The sequence below is a fragment of the Lonchura striata genome, chromosome 3 (assembly GCF_050655825.1).
Source record: "Lonchura striata isolate lonStrDom1 chromosome 3, ASM5065582v1, whole genome shotgun sequence".
NCBI classification, from domain to species: domain Eukaryota; kingdom Metazoa; phylum Chordata; class Aves; order Passeriformes; family Estrildidae; genus Lonchura; species Lonchura striata.
This window is the reverse complement of record NC_140705.1, coordinates 13,536,688-13,561,857: the sequence shown is the minus strand read 5'-3', so window position 1 is coordinate 13,561,857 and position 25,170 is coordinate 13,536,688.

The following is a 25,170-nucleotide window of genomic DNA, read 5'->3' as shown; positions in this document are numbered from 1 at the left end:
CCTGAAACAAACTTTTGTGTTTGTTTAGTTTTGTGTTTGGGTTTTTGTTTTGGTTTTGGGGCTTTTTTTTTTTTGTTTTGGGGTTTTTTGATTGGGTTTTTGTTTTTTCCCACTATCTTGGATTTATAAATTATACAGTTCTGATGCGTATGCTCACACTTGTATATGTGCAGACCTTTCAACCCAGATCCACGTGTCTGTACCTCTACTGCAAGGACAGTTCTCTTGTACCACTAGTAGCTGTTAAACAGGCACACACTGCAAGCATGGTGAATTATATTAAGGGAAATTGGTGCCAGTTGTTCCTACCCTGGGTTTGGAATTGCAGAAATTTGGGTGCTCCCAGGTGAGCAATGGAGTTCTTCCTGCAGTGGAGCAATGAGACAGATGTGGACAAAATTAGTCAATCCTTCCCATATATCCAAGCCTAGTTACATCCTCTTGAGGTAACTCAGTTTCAGGGGGTGAAATGAAGAATAAATCATTTCTAAGTAGCAATGCTTAAATGTGGTGTATCATAGAATATGAAAATGCAAATTTGAAACCCTGGAGATGGATAATGACATGATGTTTGTAGTATGGGCCATTAAACCCATCTTAGAAATTCAGCTAGAGGTGACTCAGAGCAATTATTGTGCTGTACTTATTTCATCGCTGTGATAGACAGACAAAGCACTTCATAACTCTGGTTTTACAGCCTTGTAGTAAAAGGAATTTTTCTTGTTGTATGTAAACATGAATGTTGAGTAACAAAATTACTTTCATAAAAATAAAATCAAAATTTAAAATATAATAAAATTTATTTATAAAATAAACAATAATAATGTTAAAGAATCTTATTTTGGTATATTTTTCATGTTCTGTTTCCTAGAGTTCTCATATCAATGGACAAAGGAGATAGAAAACCTGAAAAATCTGAAATGACAAGGTTGCTTCAGTTCTTTGCTCTGCTCTGCAGTCCTGCCTAATATCTCTGTACTGATATCACTCTGCTGCAAACAGACGTAACTGTGGAGCAAGACTGATTCCAAGCGTTCAAAAAGAAGATAATACATCTTCCCATTTGGCTTGCTTGGATACATTTTAAATCGATACTATTTATCTTTCTCTGACTCAAAAATATATTCCCAAATTTGGAAGAGAACACTCTTCTGACTCACTCATAAAATCTGTATATACTTTTAGGAAGTTTGCTGTATAAAGAACTTGTCATTAAATGAGTCTGGGGATCTACAATTTCAGTATAAGGAGTTCTTCTATTTTGTTGGATGCAGTTTCAAACATTAAATTCAAACCTGGGTAAAATAGCTATGGGACTGGAACAAGTAAGAGAAGTTCAAAGCACAGAAAAGATAGGACTTCATACAATACTCCCTAGGTCTAATTCAGTTTCCAGGCAAGATCATATGTCTGTCAATAGGTGTAAATGCATGTAGATTATGTCTGGCTCTTGGGAAATACAGGCAAAAATATTCCTTTATCTATTCAATTGGAAAATATGTGCTATATGGTAGAGGCAGATTTTCAGCATGATGTTGGAGACATATACCTCAGTCCCGTCTTTCCTATAATAACAATAATAATAATAGAAATCTTAGTACCTTATGCTGAGCTATATAAATCTTACATAAGAAACTATATTCTGTTTCCTACTAAAGCACTTTTGGTTGGTTTTCTTTTTCCATCTTCAAGGTATATTGACAGTTTTGCATTATGATATAAATATCAGCTCTGTAAATATGTGGTTGAAATGCTAAAACCTATATGCTTTTTTATAAATGGTTTCTGAATATACTTCAGATTCACCACATGAGCTCACAGTATTAAAATTATTTTTATGGATGTGAAGATGCTGCCATATAATTTACATTTCCATCCAATTGAAATCAGTAGAGTTGTGATGAAACTCAGTCCTGTAAACTGGAATGTCAGAACTATACAGTTTCCAGATTTGCAAGAAAAGCCCTGAATTTCTAAGTGATTTGCTGTGCAATTCCTCTGCTTTTCATTTCTCAACCATCAGGATAATTCCCTCTTGTACTCTGTTTATACTTATCCAACATTTTTTTTCCATTAGAAAGTGTCTTAAGCACTATATGGTGCCTAACTAAGCATGTTCTGCTCTCTTGTCCCTATTTGCTTGCCTGGACCAGCTTGAATTTATTCAATTAGAGTTTTAATTAATAAAGCAATTTGATTCATATCACTGTTGAATGGACAGGATGGAGGCCAGAAGAACATTAAAAGAAACTTGTTCAGACTTGTTACTCACAAATCACTAACTTTGGATACATCTCTGTGTATTGCCATGGAGTAATTCAGTTAATTCAACTGATTTAAAAGAAACAAGATTGTAGAACTAAGGATATTTCTAAAAATATCATAACGTTATACTATGGAATCCATAAAAATGTAAGTACACGTGAATGAACTGGTCTTGCAGGTCATAACTTTCACAGCATAATCAGGAGAAACAAGTTCATAATTGAAAGGATTAATAGTGACTACAAACAACCCCAGAGCAGTAACCTTATCAAACAATTCAATACATTTCAGGAAATAAATACATCATTGTCTTGCCATATAGCCATGAATTATCTTGAAGTTTTGCAGAAATTTATAAAATATGGAAGAATGGACTTTAGAACTGGTAATGGATCTATTTATTTTTTATTTTCAAAAATTGTAATTGTGAAATCTCCGATTGAAATTTGTTATAGAGTAATTTAAAAAATTATACAATAGAGATCAAATGACAAGAAACATTAATATGGTCTTTTCACATTCTTCTCACATTTAAGATATTAATTCTTTAGACAGTATTTTACTTTGTTTTCTGAGGGGTACTACTTTGTAATGTTTGAAGTATTCTTGGCAATATAAACACACTCTACTGTGAACAAACTTGTTCTTTTAAAGTAAATCTAAGCATGAGATAAATAAATTAGTGAAATGAAGCTGAACAAACAGACATACTAATGTCAAGGCTCAGGAGAACATTGACTGTATCATTTTAATGAGCATCTAGTTAGCCTAGAGTCAGTTCTTTGCTATCAGGAAAACCTTTCCACTTGTGCATTCATCCTCAAGGAGGCAAAATGGAAAACAGGAATGTGGGTCTCAGATTCAGTCAAAGAGAGAAACAGAGAGTTTCTATCCAGGCAGAAGCCTGGGAAAGAGTTGGAAAAAAATGTAAATAATTATTTATCTCTCTCATTATTCACATTGTTTATAGTTACGTTTTATCACTGTGCGTCAAGCACTTTGCACCAATGGGGTGGGTTGTTTTCACTTCAGGACCAATGGAGTTGGTCCTCACAAAGCTTTGTATAAAAAAGCAGTGTATTTTGAATAAACCAGAGTTTTACTCTCAGTAGCCTTCTGAGTCAGTCTTCTCATTCCCATCCTGCCTCGACAGCAACACAGGAACATCATTTCTGACAACTTTGATTGTTGTCTTCTCCTCATCCCTGCTAATATTATAAGAGTGAGACAATTAAAAAAAAAAAAAAAAGTCCTTTGTGGAATAAAGGTCTGAAAAGAAAAAGCTCTCTGCTTGCCCTAAATGACTATTCAGGTGTTGAGAAAACACTAAGGGGCTCCAATATGAGCTCTACCTGTCCTGTCATTTGTTTTTTTCCTTTAGAGAGAGATGATATTTTGGATGAAATTTCTGAATACAATCCACTTTCACAAATTCTGTTTGTAAAAGTTAACTGATAATTTTATGGGTAAAAGCTATGTAGTCCTATTTTTCCTCTTGTTTTTTTTTTAATCATCTCCACTCCTAATGATCTTTTGCCACAAATGAAGCTTGAAATAAATATGAAATAAAATATCCAGTACATGATCTTTGCAAATTGCCACATTGTTGCAAGAATACATTTTAACCATAATCACTGAAGCACAACTTTTGCATGGGCTATAAATTTTATATATTTTACAAGAGACACTGCTCTTACTCATTCCAGTTTTATATCAGGATTTTATACGAGTTCAAGTCCATTGACTTTACTGGCATTTTCCCAAGTTTGCACCAGTACAAATGAGAGGAAACAAGACTGACAAACAATAATAATTATTCTTTTTGCAGTTAGACAAAACATTTTTTGCCAATATTGTGTTTCAAATAAGATTTTTTTTCTGATAAGTTCTCCATCTTAAGGGAATTTCACACTAGCAAGCAACTTTGTTATATTACTTTTGTGCTTAATTTCTATTTAAATATTTTAGATTTTTTTAAAATAGGAGTTATTTAAACATTTATTATTTTGAAAGCTTCTATATTATACTATAGTAAATTATTTAAAATAGAATTGTAGTTTTTTCACTAATCTAAAAAATACAATTTAGAAATAATTAAAATGCAAGACACTTGTATCTATGATATTTTATACCATATCTGTATGTAATGTTTTCAAGTTGTCCTTATAAGATTGTACATAAGAGAGAAAAAGGAGGCGGAGAACTTCAAATAAGCAGTCCCAACAGCAGGAATTTATATATACTGACTATTTCTTTTACAGCCTTTGGACATATATGTGAGTGTGATTTCTTTTTCATGAGTGTTAGATTTATAAGTATCAAGGATAAAACTTTATGAAAATTGTGATAATTTTGATGCTCTGATTAGCTCAAAGTCTTGATTAAATATAGTAAATAAATTATTTATACTTTTGATGTTTACTGATTTATATATTTCAATGCTTTCTGAATCATTCTAGTAACTCTTAAGATATATTTTCATGTGATACTGGTTCTTTCTTGATCTTACAGGATTCCAAAGAACAAATTAGTTTTATGTTTGTTTTGAGTAGAGTTACTCTAGATCAACTTATAATTGGAAATAGACAATGATAGTATCATAGATTTATAAAATATTTTGACTTCAAAGGGACACATAAGGACTATCAAATCCAATTCCTGGCCCTGTACAGTATTATCCCCAGGAATTCCAGAACATGCTTGAGTGTTTGCCAAATGCTTCTTGAACTCTGTCAGGTTTGGTGCCATGACCACTTTACTCGGCAACCTGTTCCTGTGCCCAACCACATTTTGGGTGAAGATCCAGCCTTAATCTTCCCTGGCTCATCTTCATGATGTTCACTCAAGTGCCGTTGCTAGTCACCAGAGAACAGAGATAAGTTTTAATTTATTATTGGATTGATCAAGAGGAAATCATGCTTGACCAATCTGATACCTTTCTATAATGTCATGCCGGGAAGGGTTGATAAGGGAAGAGCAGTGGATATTTTCTGCCTGGACTTCTGTAAAGATTTTGACAGTTTCTCCTATAAGATCCTCATAGGTAGGCTCAGGAAATGTGGGTTGGATGAATGGAAGTGAAATGGATTCGGTTGTCTGAATGGCAGAAAGTCATGATCAGCAAAGTAAAATCCAGTAGGATTTGCTATCAGCAAAACCTTTCCACTTGTGCATTCATCCTCAAAGAGGCAAAATGGAAAACAGGAATATGGGTCTCAGATTCAGTCAAAGAGAGAAACAGCGTTTCTATCCATGCAGAAGCCTGGGAAAGAGTTGTAAAAAATGTAAATAATTATTTATCTCTCTCATTATTCACATTGTTTATAGTTACGTTTTATCACTGTGCGTCAAGCACTTTGCACCAATGGGGTGGTCAGATTCAAGGGATCATTTCTGCGTTCAGTCTTTTTCAGATCATCAAGGGCTTGAATGTAGGAACACAGTGTACCCTCAGCAAGTTTTATTATGATACAAAACTGGAGGAGCAGCTGCTGCATTTTTAGCAGGACCTTCATAGGCTGGAGAGCTGGGCAGAGAGAAATCTAATGGCGTTCAAGGGCAAGTGTAGGGTACTGCAACCAAGGAGGGGAAACTCAAGGTACCAATGCAGGCTGGGGGTTCCTCAGTACAAAAAAGACAAGAAGATATTTAAGAGGACCCAGCAGAGACCACAGAAATTATTAAAAATCTAGAGGATCTCTCTTATGATAAGAGAATGCAGGACTTTGGCCTGTTTAGTAGGAAAGAGAAGACTGAGAGGAGATCTCATTAATGCATATAAGTATCTCAAAGGCAGGGTGCCAAAAGGAGAGTGCTAGATTCTTTCCAGCAATACCCAGTGACAGGACACAGAGACATAAACTAAACCACAGGAATTCCACCTCACCATGAGGAAGAACTTTACATTGGTGGTGGCACAGCACTGGAACAGGCTGTCCAGGGAGGGTATGGACTCTCTCTCTCTCTCTCCCCCTTGCGACATAAAAAACCCACCAGAACATATCAGAATAATATCTGAATAAAAATATTCCAATTCCAGAGTTCTCTCACTTCTTTTGAAAGGGAAGATGAATGCTTGAGTAGTTTTTTCTTGGCTTTCTTATTTCTAATATCTTAGGCTATGCTAGCTGTAGCAAATTATGCAAAGTCAGTGACTGAGGCTATGAATTATATTCCTTGTTCTGTGCCACTGTTAAAATGGTGCCGGGTTCAGTTTTGGCTTGAGATGTACAAAATTCATTTACAAAATTCCCACACACAGCACAGTCCAGGTGGCATGCCCCATAAGCAATGTGGATACAGTTTCCCTGCACTGGAGGATTAGGGGATGTTCTTGGTTATAGATTTGAACAGACCATGTAGCTGAGCAGAGAACAAAACTTCAGGAGCAGAGAACAAAACCTTTTGCTAGTTTACAAACAGATACTTAGCTTCAAGGCTCGCACCCTTCTGGAGAGGATTATGACCCAGCTTCCCACTTCAGTAGAACCTCAGGCTTCCCTGAGGAAATGTGTTCTCCTGCATGCTATGTTGATTCCTCCTGCCAGAAAAGCCAATCAAAATGTCTCGATTTTAGGAATGAAATGGAAAAGTCGTGTAAATAATAGCAAAATTGCAAAGCACAGAGGCAGATTCAAGGTCAGTACAATTAATCTGTGACCATTATCAATCTCCAGACATCCTTCTGTTTGACTTTCAAAGATAATTAATTTTTAATAATATCATAGCCATCATTTTGAAAAATTAGTTATATTTACATGTAAAGCCACTCTTATCTAAACAGTTATATGTGTTTTTTTTCAAATTCCCTCATAACTAGCTTTGTTGGCACCTTTACTGCTTTTCTCAAAGAGGTTGTACCCTACATGACTCTGAAGATTGAACTGTCTGCTTTATACCCTGCAGGAAAAATTTAGGTAGGCAGAATTCAATTATGCTAATCTGAATTTGGCTGAGACACCAGAGGCAACATTAGTTTTCCTGCTGGGATTTTTACCTCTGTAACAGTGCAGTATTCATTCGTTAGATCGTTAGCAATATCATCTTCAGTGTGGACCATGGACATGTTTGAAGCATAGTCCAAATGTTTCCAAAGGAAAAATAAGTAAATTAGAAACATCGTTAATTTTTTCTGTAGTACAGATTCCCAGAAAAGCTTCATTAAAATTGTAGGGTTTAAAATTTAAAAATATGTGTTTAAAAATGCAACCATTCAAAATTATCAGATATATTAAACACTCACACAAATGAATAATTTAAATTAATAACCAAAAAATATAATTATAGAACTTTAATAGTTTAATTTGCTTTATCCATCTCATCCTTTCTCAGTTCTTTAAAAAGGATTGACTAATGACTTTTCTCTCCTGTAAAAATTTTCTGTCTGCTGCTAAGGGATTACCAGCCTGCCTATTTCTCTATCTGATTGTCTTCAAATTTCCTCTTACTTTCAAGCTAATTTTTTCAGAACCACGGACTGTTTTGTTCTTCATTTTCAGGTTGAAGGACATGGAACTGTTGGAGCAAGCACAGAGATGTGTCGTGAAGTTGATAAGGGGAGTAGAGAACCTCCCCTACAAAGACAGGCTGAGAAAGTTAGGACTCGTTCAGCCCAGAGAAGAGAAGGATTTGTGGAGACCTGAGAGCAGCCTTCCAGTAGATGAAGAAGGCCCATGGGGAAGCTGGAGAGGGACTTTTCATCAGAAACTATAGTGACAGGACAAGGGGAAGTGGCTTCAAACTAAAGGTTTAGATTAGATATTAGGAACACATTCTGTGTGGATTGTGAAGATTGTGAGGCACTGTAACAGCTTTCCCAGAGAAGCTGTGGATGTCCCACCTGGGGAAGTGTTCAAGGCTGCGTTGGATAGGGCTTTGAGCAAACTGGTCTAGTGTAAGGCGTCCCTGCTTATGGCAGGGTGCTTGGACTAGATGATCTTTAAAGCACCTTTTAACCCAAAACATTCTATGATTCTATGATTCTAGGTTCAAATATGAGTTAGCTTCAGAATTTTGGATGTATTACCATGATGTTTTTGCAGTAAATTGGTTTTAAATGTGTTCCAATTATACCATGATATCCACTCTTAAAATTAAACTACTTAGAAAAAACAATCCATTTATTGGGTTAGTTCTTTCATACATAGTTTTGGGTTTTTTTCCTTGTGTTCTACAGTTTGCCATCATGAAATGTCACTATATAAACTCCAATGTCAAATAAATTGTCTCCTTCATTTCCTCCAGGGTCTTGCTTTCTTGATCTTATTCGATGCAGCATATTAACACACAGGCATTATTTTTAAGAGAACTATCAATTTTCAATGGAACATGTGCTATATTGGTAATAGTTCACTTCTGACACTGCCTCTAAGGGTAATATGCAAGTTCTCACACCCAGAGCGATGCCATTCATTCATATATTTATATCAATTCCAGCAGGTCTTTTGCAGTTCTTCCACTCATACACCCTCATGATATTTCCTAACATATCTAACTTGTATCACTTTTACTGTAGTATAAAAATGTCATTCTGGTAGATTGAAAGTTCACACATGATTTCAAGCCTTGGGCCTGAAAAATCTTAGAAAAGCCCAGTCATTATTTCTTTTGGTCTTAAGACTGTCATGCATTGTATATAAAAATATGGAAAAATATTAGGAAAAATGCAATTGCATCATGTGTATTATGCCATTAATGGTAACTGCCCAAGTGATGCAGAATGAGCATGCCCATACTGCTAAGGTCAAGCACCCTTTAAATCAGACAGCCTGAGTTCACGTCTGTATATTTCAACTGACTTTAAGCTGTAATGATTGTAGTTGAATTTTGTAAATGCAGATTTTCTTTCTCTTTTCTGTCCTTTAGTTTGGTTCTTTGTAGTTTTGTTTTAATATGGCAATTGTCTTGTTTATCAATAGTCATTCTTTCACCTAGTAACTTGACGTTCTCGCCCTTGCACAGCCCCCTACATATCTTAGGCTAGCTCAGAGGTCCTAGGCTGTGAGGGGAGGAATATCAGGAGATGGCAAAGATTTCCAAAAGAGGCTCTTACCCCGAGATATGTTGGTTCAGCTCTCTTTATTTTGTGATATCCTAGGGGAGAGCAGGGCAAAAGAGGACAAACAGGAAATGTCAGGGGTCTATATAGACTTTGGACACGGTGGGCTTCCCTGGCTTTCCACCAACCCCGTTGGGGCAGGAAGGAGGGTCCAGGGTTATCTGATCAGAGTCACAGGGTCCCGGGGAAGGGGGCACAGAGTGCCCATGAGCTCACTGTAACAGTAACTTTTATTACGAAAGCCTGGCAAAGGTAAGCTATGTGGTGTCTGTTGGCTTCTTCCTTGCAGGCATATCCATAATTGAGAAAAATGAAAGGAAAGGCTGAACACTCCTTAGATCTGCACTGCCTGAACTTCAATAGTTAGTTAAAGTCACCCATAAAATCTTATTATGGTGCACCCTTGAGAGTCATTTGGATCTTTAAAAGCACAGTTTTAAGCATGAATTCAATAAAGGGAAAGTAATCGGAGGACAATTTTTGACAGATCATAAATAATATTCAATTCTAGATCTGTAGAAAATAATGTTTATTTATAATGTTTATTATAGAAGTAAAATACTAGTAGCAGGAGAAACCAGATCAATACCTGACTACTGTGGCCTTTTCTTTAGCAGAAATTTTTATAGTACTAATAGTAAAATCACTGGATATGATAAAAAATAGGTTATTGGCCTTATAATAAAAAGGCAAAAGTATCACCTACAGGATACTGTCTGTTCCTATACATATATTTATGATGATAATAATTTTATTATGACGATAAAAAAATTATCAACAGAAAATTAAAACTGAATTGGAATATAAGTATATCATTATTTTTCAACTTTATGAAAAATTCTTTTTTAAACATTGTAATGAACTGTCAATAAATTAGATACATCTGACATAGTAATTACCCTTGCTAATCAATGGCTGATAATTAACCCATTCAAACTGACATTAATATTTTAAATATCTCTAGGAAATTAGAGCATGTTTAAGGGTCCGACTCAAAACCTTTTCAGTTTAGATGTTTTGCTGTGATTGCAATATATGTGATTTCTCCAGCAATGGCTCTCTTGGGATTGGAGTGTACAAAGAAAAATGGCTGCATAATGATAAAAACAATTAAAAAAATAAAACCATCTTAGCTGCAGCTCCAGTAAGTAAAAGAACTTTTAAGAGAAGGAGTGTCTATATTATTTTCTTTTTATAAAGCTCTGAAAATACTTTGAATCATGTTTGGTCCACACACAGCTTCCTCGCATTTCCTATTTTTTAAATTAATTAATGGTTTCTGTATATTCCTTTATTCTTTGTTGGGATTATGTACTGACACATATCAACCTATTCAAAAGGTACCACCTCCTAAACTGTCAAATTTTTTTCATATTTTAAGTGTCTACATCAAGATTTTTTTAATTGAAAGCTTAAAAACCATTTTTCTTATATAAGCAAATTTTTGTACATGTCCTTATGTGATAGTTGATAAAGGCATTTCACCATCTCCAGAATAGTTTAGAGTGGCCAGAATAGTTTAGGTACACATTTCAGAATAACAACCTATGTGAGACCACATGGCTCCAAGCTCCACCTCCTCATGTCCAAGACTAGGACAATTATAAACAGAGATAGAAAAACAAAATTGAGTAAGGTTAATGAGAAGTATAAACCAGAAAACTCTAATACTGAAGTGAATCCAGTCCTGTGTGCAGTGTGCATCAAGTTCAAATATGCGTATTACATCCAAGCAGCATTTCAGTGGAATTGAAAAGCACACAAACCAATATTCTGTAATATATAATTTTCTTGTTTAGTGGTGTATTTAGGTACAATTGCTATTAAATGTTAGAGGATTCCTGTTGGGTTCAAGAAGTGCTGTCACACTTGTTGAGGTTTTGATCTCCAGAGATCAGAGGACCTAGCAGTGTTAAGCCCAGTCTGAAGTGCTGTTCCACCATGAGCATAAACCAGTTACCAGTTACAGTGCTCATTTTGTAATAAATTAAATTGTTTAGAAGGTTATGGGTTTTCAAATGTTAAACTAGAATTACCTATATATATATATATTGTGGAAATAGTCTTATATTGTAATAATGTCTTTGCATTGCAATAAACAAGTACATAATTCTGAATAAATATATATTTTCAAAGGTCATAAATACCACAACTGCATTATGATTATTTGAAGTAAAAAATATATGAAAAAGTATTGAAATAATTGATTAATTAATCTAATCTCTTTTCATTCCACAACATTTTTATAATTATGTGCACTGATATGCTAAAAAATAGGAGAGTCTTGCTAAGGTTTTATTTGTGTTCTTTACTGTCTACACTTTGGGAGGGCTATCTTCCATTTAAAAAGAGAAAAAATTATTCATGTATAATCAAAATTGGGTAATGCATCTTCCTCAAGGAGGAAAAATATGTACATTTTAGTATATCCTGTGAAGGTATCAAAAGTATAACTCCATATAAAATTTAGTGCAGTCAAAAATAAAGTATATGGATTCTACAGCGCGTAAGAAAACACACCAATATGTGTAGCAGATTTGAACAATGGAAAGAAAGAAAATAATTTTTCTTTCAAGGAATCTACTGTTTATTTCCCTTCTGCTAAAACCCCCAGTTACTCAACATATCTTCTAAAATTTTCCTGTTCCTGCTGTTCTTCTAGTGTCTTCATTAAAAAAAAAAAATAAAAGCAATAAAAGTTATTGACAAGTATTTCCATCTCTCTTCACATTTTCTTACCTTTCCTTTCTTTTTCCCCCTTTGATTTTCGTTTATCTCCTGCTTATCTAAAGGAAAAGGTAGGAAGGTAGGAAGTCTTGCAGCAGACTGGGAGATATTAATATGATGACAGACTGGTTAGCAGACCAAAAACACAGATAACTGTTTCACCTACTTTATTTCCTTTGTGAAGATATTGGTTTGCATCCTCAATCCCAGCCACTGACCACACTTCATGAAACTTAATATTTCACAGAAATTTAGTATCCTTGAGACTTTCACCCACCTGTCAAATTTGATTTAAAAATCCCAGTGAAATAAAAATTTATTGAAAGAAACTGACAGATGCAGAGAGGAAGAGATGGACCAAATACTTATTTTTTAAGTATTATTCATTAAAGAAATAAAATTACAAGTCTGGTTTGGGATTAATGGGTTATTCTGAGCAGGTATGTAGTGCTAGTTATATTCCATACAATTATTATTGTACTTTTGAACATTCTAACTGCAGCTTATTATCTGTCATTAAATCTGGAACCAAATATGTTCCTAATTAGTACTATGTTCAAATATGATATAATCTGAAACAATTATTTTTTGGCTATAAGAAAATTAAATTTTTAATTATCCTAACTTATTTAGCTGAGGTATTTTGAATGTCTCAAGTTAGAGATTCAACTTTATTGTCTCAGCTTATCTACAAAATTTCTTGACTCTATCAGTCTAGATTTCATGGCTTAGGTTTTAGAAAGTGGAACTAAAGCTCCCAGTGACACCTAAATTGAACACTGAAATTACAGTACATGCACTAGAAACTGTAGAGTTACTAAGGTGAGGGTGCATTTTCTGGCTAATACAAAGATTTGCACCAAAAAAAAGAATAAATCTTAAGGGTTTTTTTTTTTTTCTAGTGGCTTTAGCTTTCAGGCATAGATTTCACCATTTTTTCCATCTCTTTAAAGCATTAAATGATCTATTCAATGAAACAGCATTAGGAACTGTGGATACCATCAAAATCTTGCATCAATGATTTTGGGAAGGACTGAGAAGGAATCAGTTTATATTTCTGAAATCGATTTTCCTACATTTTGCTATTTTTGTTTTCTATGTGTTCAATAGTAGAAACTCTAAATAAAATGTAAAAGAGGCCTAAATTTTCCCAGTGACTCCTTTGGAAGTTAATTTTAGGAAAACTCCTCTTGGTTATTCTTAACTTGCCTTACTGTGCAAGTTTAAACAACTGTGATCTTACAATTATTCCCAATTGCTTTGTCGCTCTCACCCAGAATTATTTATTTAAACTAATCCTCAACTGCTTTGTAGTCACCTGTATTGAAGGAGTATATAATGAGATTGTAACTGGAACATTGAGTGGAAACACATATATATTACTCTATGTCAGCTAACTTATTGGAAAAGAAATTTTGGTCACATCTAAATAACTGACTCTCATTTTTGCCTTTATGTCATATAAAAAATCCATTCATGCTAGACTAGACCACAAGCAGAACAGTTTAGAATAGAGAAGTCAGTAGAGCCTAATTATAATGTAGAAACTCCTCCAAAACTATTGACTTTGTCTGGGTTCTAACCAATTGGATTGGATAGAATGGGAGGTTTCTACCAATTTCTTCTCATTGCCATTACTGATTTTACCAAAATCATTACTGTTGGCAATTCATGATGTGTCAAGGTAACATTTTAAGATTTTGTATGTCTACCTTGTTGGATGAAAGAAAAACAAGACTAATAATTTTTTTGCTAAATCCAGATGGTATTGATGATTATATGTGTTTAAATTTACAAAAAAATGTGAATAGAAGTACATAAATGAAGCAGATATATAAACCAAATTAGTTTTTAAAATACAGCATATGAAAGAAGACTTGGAAAAATTATATCAGGTTGTATAAATGAAATTAAAAAGTTTAGGAACCATAGAAGTCTGCTTTTCAGGCATTTACCACAATAACATTCATGGAATGTTTTTCTCATTTCTAACTAAAAGAAATCTCACTGGTATTAGCAAAGGCCAATAAAAGCTACTTTTATTGTGAGAAAAGAGACACTGCTGCCTCACATCATTAGAAACAATTTCTAGTCTCCCAGAAGACACAGTTTAATTGATAAAACATTAGTGTGATAGAGACCATTTGTCAAAAGTTAGACTTGTGAACTTACTAGAGCTTAATGAAAATGAGCTGAAGTTTTCTATTTTTTTAACCTAGTGCTTATTTAAAGAAGTTTAATTTCTCTCTTTTTTTTTTTTTTAATTATCTGTAACATTTTTGTATTTTAGAATGGAAAATACAAGAAATTTTTTTTGAGGGATACATTGTTTTTTATCCAGTAGGGCATGCAATTTAGTTTTTTATTTTGAATAATCTCTTGGTAGTTCTCTCTGGTCTTCTAATGAAGTGTTACTATGGATATGATTTGATTTTAACTTCTGTAATTATTTTCTCAGACATTATTGCTGTTCTGTATAACATTACAGCCTTCAGGTTTATCATATGTTCTTCTCACAGATTTTGATTTACCTTTGGTGAAGTAAAGCCCCATGGCCACCCTTGATGGCAATCCAAAGACCGTGTTATATCTTTCTACTAAAAGATGCCTGCGAGGAGTAATTACAGAATTACAAAATCACAGAAATGTCAGAAGAAGGGAGTATCAGAAGGAGGAAAAGATGAAAGAGTTATTTATGTATTAGAAACCATGGGAAATGCTTGAGAATAGTCACATAGGAATGAGGGTTTCTTCCTCTAAAAAGATGGTGTGATCTATAACCCAACTGAAGTGCATCTAACAGCGATACCTGTAATGTGGGCAGTATATATGAGTTTAAAACATTGTGTGGGGATTGAGTGCACCCTCAGTCAGTTTTCAGACTACACCAAGCTGAGAAGGAATGTTGTTCTGCTGGAGGCAGGAAGGCTCTCCAGAGGGATTTGGACAGGCTGAATCATTTGAGGCCAACCATTTGAGATTCAACAAGGCAAAATACCAGGTCCTGCCCTTGAGTCACAACAAAATTGCTTTTGAAGCAACTGCAGTACTTCTGGCTGGGGAAGAGCATCTGGAAAGTTTCCCAGCTGGAAGTGCTGATCAACAGCAGCTGAATATGTGCAAGAATATGCCCAGGTGGCCAAGAAGGCCAGTGGCATCCTGGCCTGTATCAGCAATAGTGTGGCCAACAGGACTGGGGGAAAAAAATGTCCCTGTGCACTTAGCATTCGAGCCCTGTGTTCAGCTTTGGGGCCATGACTACACTGAGGAGTTGGAGGAAATCCAGAGGACAGAAACAGAGCTGGTGAAGGGTCTGGAGCACATCTGATGTGGAGTGGTTGAGGAAAATGGAAGAGCAGGAGGTCTCTTTTCCAAAGTAATGAGCAATAGGAAGAGACAAAACAGACTCAAGTTGTGTGGGGGAAGATTTAAATTGGATATTAGGAAACATTTCTACACTGAATGGTTTGTCAAGCTTTGGAAAAGGCTTCCCAGGGAAGTAAAGTCAGAGTCCCTTGAGGTATTTTAAAGAGGTATAGATGTGGCACTGAGGGATATGGTTTAGTGGTGGGCTTAGCAGTTAGTTTTATGATTGGACTTGATACTCTTAAAGGTCTTTTCAACCCTAGGTTACTCTATGATTCTAGAAATTCTAAAGTCCTTATTTCCTTAGGAATTTGAATTGAGTAAACAAGTCCCCAGCTATATAGAAGGAGAACAATTTTTTTTTTTAATTCCTGAAATTTTTCTAATTAATTAAAAGTTGATCTCAGTCTCCTGACTGGAGATCAGGTTTTAAAACATTTCCTTTAAAATTACTGTGCAGCCAATCTCTTTTAATACTCAGTCATGGTACAGAAGGACACTTATACAAAGTTCTTGTGATGCAACAAGGCTCTGCAAGTGTTCAGCCTTATAGTATAGAACAGTTTATCATGGAAACTGGAGTATAAATTTGAATCAAGATTTTCCAATACATAACATTTCTATAACTATTCTCATCAGAAGCACTAAAACTTCAAGATAGATCATGTAAGATACTTCTATGAAAGGAACACTACTAAATTTAGAAAACTGCAACCTGAACTCTTCAAGTTTATCTTCAGAATAATGACTGAATTTGCAATACTCTAAATCTTTACATGAATGTAATCAACAGTAAGCAACTGAAAAGGAGAAATGCTCTTATGTTGCCGCCAGAATTGCTGCTAATAAAGACCAGGGTAAGGAAGGAAAAAGGGCCTTTGCATGGTATGCACAGATGTTTACTTCAGCCTCCCGGTAAGATTCTCAGGGTCCCAGGCACACTCCTGGGGAGCCTCCAGGTTTCTCTCTCCCCAGGGGCAGGGAGTGACCCTGATCTCAGGGAAGTACAAGGATGAGGGTCAAACAGAGAATAGAGAGGGACTGGCTGACATAGGAACAGGGGAAGGAACTAATAGGGTATTAACAGCTTTTTGAGGGAAGCTTCTTGTGTCTCCCTAGCCTAGGGGATGCCCCCCAGCGTCTCCACACTCTCATGCTCAATAAAATTATTTGCTCCCCTACTAAGCAATACTTGATCACTGCACTTTACAAAAGTTGACATTCTTTTTGCCATTTGAGTTGTACAAAAACATAGATGCTACTTACACTAAAAACTACTTTACAGTAATTTTATTTTAATCATCTTTTTTTCTCCTCTAATTGCTTCCTTTTTATCACATAAGCTGCCAAGCAATAAAATAACTTTTCATCTAATTTTATGTCTTATATAAAATTCCCTTACTGACCTCAATGGAATTCTTTTATAAGACATGAATAAAAGCAAGGTAATGACTATCATTTGCCCTGCTCTTTCAGCTTCTGATCTGAGGGTGAAAGTATCACACTTAAATAAATTTGTATTTATTTTTAGGCAGTCTGAAACCAAAGACCTTGGCTGGTTTTTTTTTGCTTAATTTCTTCTCTGAGGTTCAGATGTATACTCATTTAAGATTTGCTTGCAGCATTGTTATTTTGCTATTAACTTGCATCTGAAGTGTAGTTAACATTTCTGAAATATCCCATACTAAATGAAGCCTCTAGTGAAGTATTTAAGTTAAATATTTCTATTTTTTATTACCTGAGTTTTAGAAAATATTTATTTTTATTGGCTTGAGTATATTTTGTCTTCCATTTTGACTTGTTTGCCCAAAAATTCTTTATTCGTTAGGTTATGCCAGTTATTGGGAAGGTAGTACAATGAAGAGACAGTTCCATGTAATGCTGCTGCTTAGAAGATTTATAAAGTTAATAAAGTTAATAGAGTTAATAAAGTGAAAAGTGATCACTTAATAAAGTGAAAATTTATTTTTGACATACTGCTTTATGTCCTAGTTTGTCAATACTTCAGTCTAAGGGTTTAGTTTTCTGCTCTAGGCTTCTTACAGGGTCCTGTGACAGCGCTCATTCACATTGGGACAGCCTGGACTGTTTCTATTTTACTCAGCTTTCTGCTCACATCTCCATGTTCCAGTTGTCCTCAGAAACAAATAAGCCATTTATATGACTTGTATTTCAGAGCCCCTTTTTGGATAGGATGAATCTCTCTATTGTGCCTATTTTTTCACCACCATTTTTGAGGAATCCTTAGGTGAGTAACTCAAATGACAACTCTAGAGAATTGACACTGTCAGACAAAACCCATTCCTTGTCTATCCGTTTGTCCTACTTGGCTTCTTTCCCCAGCATTTCACTGCCAATCTGCAGACACTCAATCACTGTCTCTAAAACCAGAACTGAAGCTCAGCTCCAGAACTGGAGTTATTATCAGGTCCTTGTGGAAGGTCATGGCCATGGCTGAATGAAGGGCATGGACACATGCAGGGGCAAGGGCCAGAGCTGAAAAAAGTCCCCAGATGGAGGATGGCCCTGTGGACATCTCACACAGCTCTTCTCATTTCATCCTGACCGCAGCTTTCGGGCACCACCCTGCATCTCCATCCTGGGGCACAGGACAAACAAATCCTCATGGAGTTTGGATTCAAAGTCCCATGTCTCTCAATGGGAAACACTCACGATTGTGGGTTGTGTTTGATGAATTTGATCCCTCCAGACCTACTTCTCTTATGAATCTAATGACCTCTGACCACTGTTATCACTTTTTTCACAGTTTTTTCTTATAGTTGCTGGTATTAACATCAGCTAGTAGTGTATACTCTATGCCTAATAAATGTGGCATAAAACACCCTCCATTTTTCCCCAAATGTAGTCCCAATTTCATTTATTTTTTTCAAATTTCCTATCTTTTGTATTAGTAGTTTTAACCTGCCCATATATATCCCTTGAAGGCTTTTGGTCCTTCCTTATTGCTACTATTTGGGAGAGACACGAGTACCATATTGCATGATGCTGTCCTCATAGGAGTGCAATTAAGGCCTGTCAGCACTACAAATGTTACCAATGAACTATATATACAAAAACATCACAAAAATAATGCTCCACAATGTTGGTTCTTACGCCCCAGTGACAAAGCACTCTAATAATAGTTATCTACAGAGATTTATTCTATACTCCAGTGAGTTAACAAATTCTAACCTACAGAATAGAACAATAAAAAGCAATTTTCTCCATCTGTTGAACTTTCTTCTCCTGCTTCTACTGACTCTTCATTAGCTTTGAAACAACTATTCCCATTGCATCTGAGAGAAACACATCCACAAATATTACTACTCTGTTTGCTTTATTAGAAGTGTCCAAGGTATATTTATTGCCAAGTTAATAGTAAATCATGTTAAAACCTCATTCAGAAATCAAATAAGCATCAATGTCAAAATCTCATTTTACATCTTTGTTTTAAATTAACACAATTATATCAATTAATGTTATGCAGTGTAACTAAACTAGCAAACTCATATTGAGTAACAAATTCAGATATGAAAATAATACAGTATTCTGTTTGTTAATTAGTTTATAAATAAAATTATCTTCAGACAAAAAAATAATTTTCTGAAATAAATTAAATTATAATGTGAAAATAAACACAGAAAAAAACATATTGAATGATATTGTCCATCAAAAATTCTAAAATTCATTGTGCTACATGATGTAGCTATTTGGACATTCTGAATTTCACTTTCTGAAAGAAATTTCATCATGCTAAAAACTGTAAAGGTGACAAAAAGATGCTTGAGGGATAAATGGACAAAAGTGGACATCATGGTGATCTCTACCTATCTTTAATCAAAAGACTGAGAGTTAACATCATGACTGAGTGTAAATATTCTCACTCATAAAAGAACACTACATACCGAGGGCTATAACATCTATCAGGAAAGAAGAAAAAAGTACCAGAAAGTTAAACTGAATATCCTGAAATAGAGAGGTTGATGATGATTTTTTTAAAAAACAAGAATAAGAAATAATTACAATAAAATGCTAAGAAAATTGTTAGATCTTCACTATATTTTGATGCTTCAAGAACTGGATTTATTTCCAATAGATGTACTTTAGGCAAATAAAAGAGCAAATTCCATGGCATGTAATATACAGAGGAGGACAGACAGAATTCCTGATGTTCCTTATTGAGCTTTGCCTTTATGAATCTTAGTAAGTAGGGCCTTGCAAGTTGCAGAAATCTATTTATGAATCTAGTTGTAGGACAGAGACCTATAGAAAATGAAAAAATGAGAGGCAGAAAGCACAGTGAGTAGAAAGTTAACAATGCTACTTTTATTTATGTTTTGAGTGCTGCAACTTACCTTGCATAAATAAACAAGGTGGCAATATCAAGGAACATCATGCCTGAGCTTACTTTTGTCCCTAACATATATTTGCTATGATGTATTTAATAGCATTATCATACATTTATTTTGACAAGATTCGTTCACTGTGCACAGAGAATTGTAAATGAAGCAATAGAGCAAAATTTGATTTAATTATACCTATTTAATAGGTATTTTGTGCATAGTTTATCAGCAATTCCACATGTATAACACTTAGAGCTACTCTCTGTAATATTTTTGGGCTTCTAAAGTGTTTATCAGATCTGATACATATTTTTATTATAAGAAATGCAAAAATAATTTGGACAAAAATTAGTCATGGATCTAAAGGATTATTTTGGTCTCAGAGAAAAATTGAGTAGCTTTCTTATATATTTTTATTATTATTCAAATTATCGACTAACCAGGTAGGATCTTGAGGTTTTAAGGATGGGGGCAGGCGGGAGCGGGAGGGCAGTAATTCATCCTATGCATGAAGAGATTTTGGAAACAAGTACAAGACATTTAACATAAACTGATTAATTCACTTTATTCCATAAGACTGTAAACAAATACAATAGTGACACTTTGGGGAACAGATTAGAAATATCTATTTATTACCTGAAGTTACACATGATAGCTGATCTAAATAATGAGGAAGAAAGAAAGTACTGAAACATAAAAAGGTGACTGAGAATATTTCTCATGGATTTATTGCAGGAAAACCATGTCAGACAAAACTAAAATGTAGAATGACTGTCTTTGTGAATGTGAAGATGAGATGCTGGTAACTTTGTCTCAGAGGACCAGTATGGTTTGAATAAATTCACTGTGTGATGGATGGACCACTGACTGTTGCAGTGTCACCATTTAGCACTAAAGAAGCTTCCTCTTCACAAGTTAATATGTATTCTGAGCAGGTTTTGGAAAGAAGGAATTGGGTAGCAAAACTATTACAGTGAACACAAGAAAACTTGAGAAAAATTATGACCTGCTACGTAATTTTTAATGACCAGTAAAAGAGAAAATAAAACAAGGATAAATTAACACTTGAGTGTCACTCAAGTCTCAGCATGTTTAATAATGAAATTATGAAATTAAAATAATGAATTTTTTTTCATTTTAATAATGAAAAAATGAAATATAATGTTGCTGTCATTAGATAGGATTTCGCAGAGTATGGTCTTAAAATAGAATTGCATTCTGGTTTTTTGCCATGATACATTCCAAGGCTTTGCTTGTGTTTTTCTACCTTCAAGTAGCCATGCTATTTAATCCATTGGTCTACTAAGATTCAGAATATATTCCTTTCCAGAGTATTAATTCAAAACTAAATTATCAGAGACTAAAGCACTAAAGTTTCACAGCTGCTGCAACAGTACTAAGCAGAAGTATTAATAAGATGGATTTCTGTGGATAGAATAGAATACATGATACTTTGGACACTAGCACCCAAAGTAATTTCACTGACTATGAAAGCAGCAATTGGTAGCCAAGAGTGTGGCTGCTCTCTGTACTCAGTAATGAGACAAAGTACTGCAATAGCTGGATTCCTCACTCCTCTGCAAAATGGCCCAAGGAAATATGAATAATGTTGTTTTATTTAAAAATAGTTTTCTATTTACTTGCAAAACATACATGTGAAGCCTTACTTCCTGAACATCAGAGAAGTAAAATATTTTAATCCATAATTTTTACCACTTCTAGCCAAAGCTCTAATACAATTTTAAAATGCCTTCACTAAATGCTTTATATAATAAACTTGTTATTTGGTCTTTGGCTAAATTTCTCAAGAGTTCTTTTTAATCATCTTTTATTACCCTTTAAAAGAAAAATAGGAAAATACTCTTGAAGATCTGCACTTGAAGACTATATTCCATGATGCTGTGTAGTATTCTTTATCCATTTTAAAAAGAAAAATCGGAAAAATTATTGACAAGCAATGGGGAAAGGTCAGAACTATGGTTACTATTATCTGGCAGGCACTCCATAGTGGATTAATACTGCAGGAATTACAAACACCCTCCTCAGGCTTCAAACTGCCAATGCGTGACCAGCATCTGAATGTACAGCAAGGAACTGCACTGTGGGACACTACAGTTTCTCTTTGGTTTTAGCATAGATAGCAGCTTTGCGTTTAAATTTTGAAAACAGGTTTAAGGGTGTTCTCCCAGCGTGACTAAAACAGGCATGCCATCTGAAGTGAGCTAGAGACAAAATGGAGAAGAAATGCACAACAAATTTTTTGTTTTTAATTTGTAGAACAGTGCTCCATAAGTATGCTTCCAACGTTATCCTTTTAAAGAAGAGTTTTTGCACATGCTGACATGCTGATAACTAATTTGAGAAGAAAATTCCTGACAGGACTTTGTACACTTTTTGGATAAAATGGAAGAAAATACCTGTCCAAGCTGACTTCAGATAAAATTTGTTAAAAATATTAGAACCAAAAATGAGATATATTGAAGTGACAAGACTTTAGAAAATAAGCTCAGAGACTGATTTATTATTTACATGTTTCAAGTGTAAAAATAAGACTAAGGTTTGTAGAAGTAGGAAATATCAATTATTTTAAATGTCCTGTATACTGTTTTCTAAAATATACCTGTTTGTGAGTCTGTGTTGTGTTCATACCCTGATAGGCATGATTTATTTTATCAAATTTTAGCCAGTTAAAAGACTGATATTTAAGCTTCCTATTTGGCTGGGGATTGTCTTATATAGTATGGAATTTCTCAACAGTGCAACATATTCCATTGGCCCAGATAACTCTCCTAAGAAGACACTCACTGTCTGCAGCCATTTCCTTCCACCAAGTACTGAGGAAAATTAGTAAAATCTTTCTGTGATACCTTGAAATATGTTGTTCCTTTTATTTCCTAAATTTCCTCTTTGTTCTGTGTTTGTATCAAGATACCTTCATACAAAATATTTCAAGACGTCTGTATACAATGTGCCATCCATATTGTGCCAACCATATGTGACATCGATGTTAGCTGGTGACACGGAGCTGTGGCACAGGTACAACATTGGTCTGCTGCCATCCAAGCTGTTAAGTTGTTAACCCAGGCTTGACTCCTGTTGATTTTCTCCCAGATAGCACCCAAGCATGCCTCAGGGCATTCATTTTAATAAATGTTTGCAGAATATCTGTAACACAGCATTTCTAATTTTAATGATAAATTTCAATTAGTGTAACTCAATCAGATATTGAAAGTTTTTTGTGGGAATAGAAAAAAAGTAAAATAAATCAAACCCACATATCTGCCTTTAAAGAACACCACAACATGAAAATGAGTGTACTTTTATAGCTTGTTAAATAACATTGCAATGCCAAATTGAAAATCCTTTTTAGTAGTGATCAATCCATTTCAAAAATTAATCTTCAGCAGATTTTTTAATATATCTAGTTTTGGTTTTCAGTTTGTTTGCTTATCTGTTTGTGATTTCAGAAAATATAAATATGTACAGACACATGACACTGAAATACTTAAAAAAAACTGAGTTGCAGGCTCAGAATGGAAAATCTGAACCAGCTGGTTTAGTTTGGAAAATTTAATGAAAGCTCAGTACAATGAATTTTGATTGGAAGTAATCCATAATGTAATAGGATGTGGTCCTGTCAGGTGATACACTTTTAAATTCATGACAAATGGCTTTAAATTTTGGAAAACATTATAACAATCTCTTAAACTGCAACTATCTTAGGGGAAAGAATATTGTCAATTTACAATCTACATTTTAAATAGACTTGTTACATCAAGTTTAATCATTTATGTTCAGCTTGCATTAATTTCTATAGTTCAAACTATTTGTAATGCAAATAAAAGAAGTGTGATGTTAGTAATAGTGAAATGATGCAGGGAATTCTCTGAAGTGCTGTTGAACTCTGTCACGGCTCAGAAAAAGTGGACATTATACTTACTGCACATGGTAGAGTCAGTGAAGCAATAAATATTAATTCTGTCCCTGCAGGGAAGGGGAAGACGTTTTATTAGTATGAGCTAAGTACCTGTGGTTGTTAAAGAATTTTCTTCTTATCAGCTTTGAGAAGTTGAGTAAAAAATAAAGTTGACATATCAGTACTGAATTAAATTAAGACAAACCTTTCTGCTGAAGAAGTTTACGAATATTGGCAAATTAGATTATTGTAGCAATACAAAAAATTCATCAGAATACCTAAAGGACAGTGCTTTAAAATGAAAAATACATGGTTAAAAATGAAGAACATAATGGAGAAAAAAAAAGATTGTAAATATGTAAAAACTCAGAAATGAGAATTTTGATTGCAAGTAATGGATAATGTAACACGATGTGGTGCTGTCAGGTATTACATTTGTAAATTAATGACAAATGACTTAATTTTGGGAAAATTTTATAATAATCTCTTAAACTGCAGCTTTCTGAGGGAAAAAATATTGTCAATTCACAATCTACATTTAAAATAGAGTTGTTAAATAACGTTTAATCATTTATATTTAGCCTGCACTAATTTCTTCAGTTCAAACTATTTGTAATGCAAATAAAATGTGTGATGACTTGTGAAATTTTAAACCAGCACCTTTGACTCTACAACTTTAGTTATCATAAAACTGTACAAGTGAACACTCAAAATTAAATATTTTGAGGTTGTCATCTATTTCTTTTCATTTATTACCCTATTTTAATCTGAGGTGTTTCTGTAGATAGATGCTTTGTCAGCTCTATGCCTTCATTTTTAAAAAAAAATTGGTTTTGTCTCTGACAGCATCTGGTTTATGCTTATTTTCTATTTATGTATGCCAGAAAAACAAATGACACCTAAATTGAGGTTTATAAAAATATATCTTTGGACCCTCTGCAATATGGCAGCCCATCAGAACTCCTCACCAATGTCTCTGGACACTTATTTATTATTATTATTAATAATAATAATTATGATATAATTCTACCCAAATAGGTAGAAATATGAGTAAATTCTACCTGCAGTCTGGTATGGTTTCCTTTTTTTTCTGTAAGATTATTTACTGGAGCCACTTGATAAAATATTTCTGTTCTTTAAAGTTTGTGGGAAACAATCATCTGCAAGTCTTCTGAAGTTCATATGAAGAAATCAGAAGGAACGTGCCCTTGGAGACAAAAAAGAAAAAATGTCATGGGATAATGACACTGGTTTTAATACAAATATATCAGCTTCACTTACCATGTGGAAGACTATAACCCAAACTAAATGGATTTGTTTGTTTACCCATATCTATCTCTTGATACAGGTATAAATCTATGGCTTTAAAATTTCTGAAAGTAGGGAATAGTTCAGTAGTGTATCAGTAGTATTACTAGGTGTTTTCTACCTCAGCATCTGGTGTCAGGTGTAGTGTGTAGCCAGGACATTCCAGTGTCTGAGTTCTCCACAACCAC